The following is a 6,684-nucleotide window of genomic DNA, read 5'->3' as shown; positions in this document are numbered from 1 at the left end:
ATGAGTCAGGTACACTTGATAGAGAAGGAAGATGCGGAGAGGTCCGAGAGGGAGAGGAAGGAGTTCGAGGAGAGGGAGAAGGCCTGGCTAGAGGCCATGGAGATGAAAAGGAAGAAGATGGAAGAAGAAGAAGAAGAATATGAGGAAAAACGAAAGAAAGCACTGGACGAAGAGTCTCGGAAACAGCAGGCACTTTCTATTATATTTTAATATAATGTTTGATTGATTAAATAAGTGTTACAAAAAGTGATTATTTAATCTAGTGGGGGAATGTTATATTATTTCATATAATATAATATTAGATTAAATAATGTGACAAAATGTGATTTGTCACACCTTGTAACATATTATTGAGAGTCACAAAATTAGACACATGTGTGTGCCCAAATGTGACATATTTTGGAGTTACAAAATGAGTTACAAATTTGTAACTCCCAAATATTACCCAATAATGTGTATATTATATGTTACACATTTGAGATTGGATTTCATAAAGTCATGATGATATATGACTGTTGGAGACATGTTTTTAACTCCCAATAGGTGTTTGGAGGTTACAAAATCATGTGGGAAAGGATTTGGGACGTTTTGGAACGTTTTGGAAAAATGACTTTTTTGTGCTGAAAATGGCCTGTGGCCGCGGCCAGTGAGGCTGACAGCCTATGTGAATTTTCAGTTTTTTCTAAATTGAACGGTTCTAACATCCCAAATAACTCCCAAATCTCCATTTTAATTCCATAAACATCCAATTTAACATTGGTAACAGCCATGGGGTTGGTGGAATTTGAAATTCAAAGGGGTATCTCAAACTCTATAAATAGGAGCCTAATGCTCACTTGTATGACATACCATTTTTCATCCACAAAGCACTTTGCTGAAAAATACACCAAAAGGCTTGATAATTCCAGAGAGCTATTTCCTTGAGAGATCCCTTAATGCTTATAGAATAGGGGGAAATAAGCTTTTGGACAAAGGTCTTGAACCTTGTTCAAGTTGGTGATCCCCACTACTCTACACTTTGGTTGAGTGTGAGAGTTTGTTTGTATTTTCATTCTTTTGTTCTTCTTATTTACTTGTATTATTATAGTATTGAGTTTGTAATCTTCTTCTTCTACATCTTTCTATTTAAGTGTATTTTGAGCAATTGAGTTGTAATATTTATTTAATCAATTATCTTGTCCATTGTATCTTTGCATAGAGTTGTATTTTGGTTTTTCCATATTTCCATTGAGAAATTATAATATATATTCTCTAACACTTTCTTCTTTTCTTTACTTTCTCGGAGTATTTTGGTTTTAACAGCTGTTTGGTTCCTGGAAAAGAATGAAAAACTAACCAAATTATCACTTCTTTTTTAAATTTTCTGGTTGGAAATTGTTGGATGCTCAACATACATGGGTGGACAAGAGTATGAATCTACGGGAATGTTGGGCTAAATGTCTAAGCAATTGTTCCTGTACGGCTTATACAAACTCAGATATCAGAGGTGAAGGCAGTGGCTGCGTCATCTGGTTTGGAGATCTTTATGATATTCAACAATTTCCTTCCAGCGGACAAGATCTATATGTTCGACTGTCAAAGAGTGAAAGAACTTAATTATCTTGTACTCGAATGCCTAGCAGAATGCACCCTTGCTGATCGGTATTAGGTTATGGTGTCAGGAGGTGATGGCTACGATTCAAGGAGTAAGTCTCTGTTGCTTTTAGCGGTTATGATGTGTTTTGTTGTATAAGTTTTATCTGTTCTTGAAACTTGATTGTTACATCTCATAGGAAACATCTAAATGAAGACTACAGTCTTTTTTAATGTTTACTCTGGTTTCCTCTATTATACATGGTCATTTAAAGCTTATATCTCTTTGCAATGCTATGAACACCCATTATTTGGTCATTATTTTGGAGTTTTGAGATTTTGGAATAATCAATGAATCTTAATGACTGACAACAATAAATTGTGAAAGTGAGAGAAATTAGGAACTGCTGCAGGAGAACTTGTTTATTAGTAAACTCCTTTCTTTTGGACCTTTTATGTTTCCACAGTTGTATTGTATTTGTATTAACATTTATTTACTTGTATGATAATCCTAGATGTCTCCTGGTGGTTTCTTGCAATGATTGTGTAGTTTCAGATTGGATGCGTATGATTTTACCTATAGTTATGGAAAGGGGAGTTTGCGTAATCACAAACATGGGTGCAAGTAAGAGTACAAAATGAAATTTATGCAATAAGCAAACTTGGTTTTTTTAATTAGTCTTATAGATAAATGTTCTTACTATTGTTTCCTTTTCTGGGCAGTGGATCCATCTGGTGCATAGGAAAAAGTTCTAGAAATAGCCAGCAACCTGGGACTGAATGTATCTGTTGGTGTTGCTTATGAGGTTTCTGTTGGCAAAGCAGGTATTTCAAGTCACTTTTAGGAGGTACTTGGTGAATTGCAGATAATACGTTGAAGACTTTATGAACACTAAGTGCTACACAACATTCAATTAAATCTAGGAATGTTTTATGATTTAATTATGTCTTTATTTTAATTGGATGACAATAAGTACTATATATCTTAACAAAATTTACATTTTGTTGTCTATGTAGGTTCGAGATCACCTCATGAGAAATCACATAGCATGGAAGGTGTAAGGTTCTACTACCTCTAATTGTAACTTTGATTGGTAAATAATATTTGCATCTCTAAAGTTTGATATAATTGTGCCTGTTTCTTTCACTGTAAAATGTTAGTTGTACCAGTCTGTGGTACCCTTTTGCAAATTGGTCATGAAATATCTATTTGCTGTAAATTAAGATTGTGACCCATTAGCAATTTATAGTATTGTCAACTTTATGTGGTCTTTTGAGATGTTGGACCTTACCTTTTTAGTATGATTGATGAAGGGTATTAGCACATATCTTGGAGCAGCTCCCATTGTTGAATGTTTGGAAAAGCACCAACCTAATGTAGTAATAACTTCTCGTGTTGCAGATGCTGCCTTATTTTTGGCGCCAATGGTATGCATTTTGTTTATTGTCATACAAAATTAATTACTCTTAAGATATTTCCAAGTTTGCCAAGTAAAAAAAAAGGTTTGCTTTATAAAAATATAAAAAGCAGCAATGTTTCTTCCATTCTTATCCATCTGTGTAAAAATGTTATTGGAAAGGTTGTAATATTGGGTATTGAGATCATTGAATGGGTAATTTTACCTAAAAGTTTCATCACATCTCTTGATTGTGAGCAACATAACTAGAATATTTCTTTACTAATTGTGTCATGGTTTGATTTAGACAGGATAATTTCTAAAGGATTCTTCTGTTGTATGAATAGATATATGAACTGGGTTGGAACTGGGACAATTTAGAACTTCTAGCACAGGGGTCTCTGGCTGGCCATCTTCTAGAGTGTGGTTGTCAACTTACTAGGGGATACTTCATGCATCCAGGTGACTTGTAAATTTAGTTTAATCAACGTTAAAAAAGGGGGCTTTGAAGGCAAAAGTGTAGCTTCTTATTTTTTGTTATTGTTTATACAACAACGCTTCTTATATAAATATATATATATATGGTCATAGTGCTATGTATTTGTTTCTTTTAGGTGACAAATATCGGGACATGTCTATGTCTCAGCTCCTTGATTTGTCACATCCTTATGCTGAAATAAGCTCTTATGGAAGAGTATGCGTAGCAAAGGCAGAACATAGTGGTGTGGGGTCTTAAATTTCAGTATTTGTGCTCAACAACTTCTATACAAAATTGGGGACCCCAGTAGCTATGTCACCCCTGATGTGGTAAGTTTGTGTTCGTATAGTTCTATTCCAAATGAAATGAGAGAACAATAATTGACTGAGATCGTTATCTATTTGTCCTTAAATGCAGATTATTGATCTTCAGAATGTTTCATTCTCTCCCTTGTCAAGTTGCAAGGTTCTTTGTGTTGGAGCAAAATCCTCTGCAGGTTTGGTCCCTGAAAATCTCCTACAATTGATTCCAAAGGTGATGCTTTTAATGTTTCTCGCAGATTCATTATGTAATACTTAAGCAGCAAATGGAGGTTTATTCTCTCCGTGTACCATGCTTGTGCTTGAAAGTTTTATTTGGAGCTCTGGTGCATATTTAATCACTAAAGAGAGCTCATCTTTTATCGCTTTCTTTGGTCAAAGACTGCTCATAAGTTCCAAGATCGTTATCCTTTGGTGGTACTAATAGCCTATGTTCTTATAAAATAAGGATTGTTGGTGTCAGTCAATGCAATCGATTCTTGGTTAATTTAGCACTAATACCATATCCAGTGTAATTGGTTACATTTATTTCATCATTGGCCTACATGTTTGGAATGTCTCTATGCTTGTTTAAATTTAAGTCATTTGAAGTGCTCAAGCTATTGTTTTTTTTTTTACCATCTTAGCCAGCGTCATATTCCCTAAGATTATGCTATCAGGAAGGAGTTAACCTTTTATCATAGTGTTTTCCTTCACTATTTAAGAATATATTTCTCCTGTGACATGTGATCTTCCCCTCTCCTTTCTTTCCGTCAACAGTTAACATTAACCATATTTTTGCTCTGTATTGAAACCCTTTTTTGTTCCTTGGTATGTGGTTATACTAATGTGTTGTTGTCAAAATTTTCAGGACTGTGGTTGGAAAGGATGGGGTGAGATATCTTATGGAGGATATGAATGTGTTAAACGTGCAAAGGCTGCAGAATTCCTGGTGGATAAGTTTTAAGATTTTGCCACGACTATTTATTTATTATATAATAAGACTATTCAAATGAGGGAAAAAAATGAATTTTTGAGTGTTTGCATTGTATTAATCTATTTTTGACGTTTTATTAGGTCAGATCATGGTTGGAAGAAATATTTCCTGGCATCAACAGTTCTGTATTTTCTTATATAATTGGCGTCGATAGTCTGAAAGCAACTAGCATTTTGTGATGCCGCTTCATCTTCACCCGCTAGTAATGATGTAAGGTTGCATATGGATGGATTATTTTTGCTGAAAGAACATGCAGTCCAATTTACTATAGACGTTACAGCATTATATACCAATGGACCAACTGGTGATGGTGGTATTAGGTCAAGTTCTTATCAGCTTCTGAACCTATTTTCTAATTTACTAGAGTTTTAATGAGCTTACACATTCCTTGGTGGTTACAGATTCATCTCTAGATGCAATAAATCTTTGGTTCTTTATTTTCATAATAATTGGTTTCCTTTGCTCAAAACCGAATGAGAAGTTGTAGATTGAATTGCTGTTAGAGCTCATGAAGTTAGTTATTTACTGATTAGTGGTGCCTTCCTAAATATACAATCGAAGATAAATTTAATAGATATTGACCTTGCTGTATTCACCTTTATATTATGCATTTTCTATTCCCCGATTGTTGTGATTGATCTATTTCCACTGATTATTATTTTTTCTTTACTGACTGCAGTGTTGGACACAAGAGATAGGTCATTCTTTAAAAAAAACGGGTACTCTCTATGCTATATCATCTATCTCACCATCGATTTCAAAAATTAGTGTTTAATCTCTCCTCTTTATTCGGCTGTCAACTTCATAAATAGGTACAAATTACAGGTTGAAAATTTTAGTTCCTTATCAAGTTCAAATTCCTTTCCTTCTATTTTAATTCATTAATATTTTCTTTTCTTGCTCCAAAAATTTATTTAGGAAAAGCAAGAGCTGATCTTAAGGTGAAGAGTGCAGTGATAATTATAGCTATTCTGATTTGATTAACTTGTGGGATGATTTTAATTGGCTTTTACATTTTCAAGTGGATAGCATTTTATGGTAAGAGTCTCTACCCTTACTTCATTCAAGTGGATTGTTTTATTGGTATTCTATAAATATGAAAGAGATCAATGCTCTAAACCTGAGTTTGAATGTTTGCTATTTGTGTACTGTATAAGTTTATTCATTTTTTTTTCTTTCACTTTTGTCTGCTACCTTGTTTATAATATATGGTCAAATTTGTTAAAATTCCATTTAGATAGATAGCCATGTAGAGTATTTCTGGAATACAGAAGTAATATTCACTCACTAATAACTCTACATGATACCTTTGAATATAACTAATAAAGGTAATATATATATATATAAAAATGGTTATTAACTCTCATGCATGTTTTGCTCAAGCAAAAAGAAAAAGAAACAAGAGAAAATTGAGTTTGATGAAGCAAAACAAAAGAGCTGAAAAATGAGTAGCAGATCCCTCCATTAATCATAGACCAATAAGGACTCTACTCCTAGAAAAACCTCAAGGATTGGCACTGTTTTTGTAGCCTGATCTGATCTTTATTACAAACTTTGTATTTAACAATAAAAAATTTTGAGCTTTTATTTTAGGAGAAGATAAGAAATGAATTTTCCCATGAGAATGATCATTTGGGGTCATTGGGATTAAAGAGTGTTGATCAATCTAATCTGTAAAGGAAATAATCATTAAATAATGACACATTCCATACAAATAAATAAGTATATAAATTAACAAGGTTTTTATTTTTATTTTTATCATTTTTCTAGTAAATCGGTCTTTAGTGTTTTTGATTCCCATCTTTTCAGTATAATGAAAAAAATAAGTTGGGGCAGCACCCACTTGTGTTGGTTGGTCAATCTATGAGAAGAAATTTGGTATTTGTAACTTGGTCTAAAAATGAAGTGCCAGATTAGTATATTATCTTTTTCTTTTTAATG

The 6,684-nt window shown here is 33.4% G+C and overlaps 1 pseudogene; it reads left to right on the top strand.

The window, feature by feature from the left end:
- LOC133796252 (uncharacterized) lies at positions 1–5,453 on the top strand (annotated as a pseudogene).
- The last annotated feature ends 1,231 nt before the right edge of the window (positions 5,454–6,684 follow it).

This window comes from Humulus lupulus, chromosome 8, assembly GCF_963169125.1.
Source record: "Humulus lupulus chromosome 8, drHumLupu1.1, whole genome shotgun sequence".
Lineage (NCBI taxonomy): Eukaryota > Viridiplantae > Streptophyta > Magnoliopsida > Rosales > Cannabaceae > Humulus > Humulus lupulus.
Note: the sequence above shows the minus strand (reverse complement) of the source record. Positions and strands in the feature narration are given on the sequence as shown.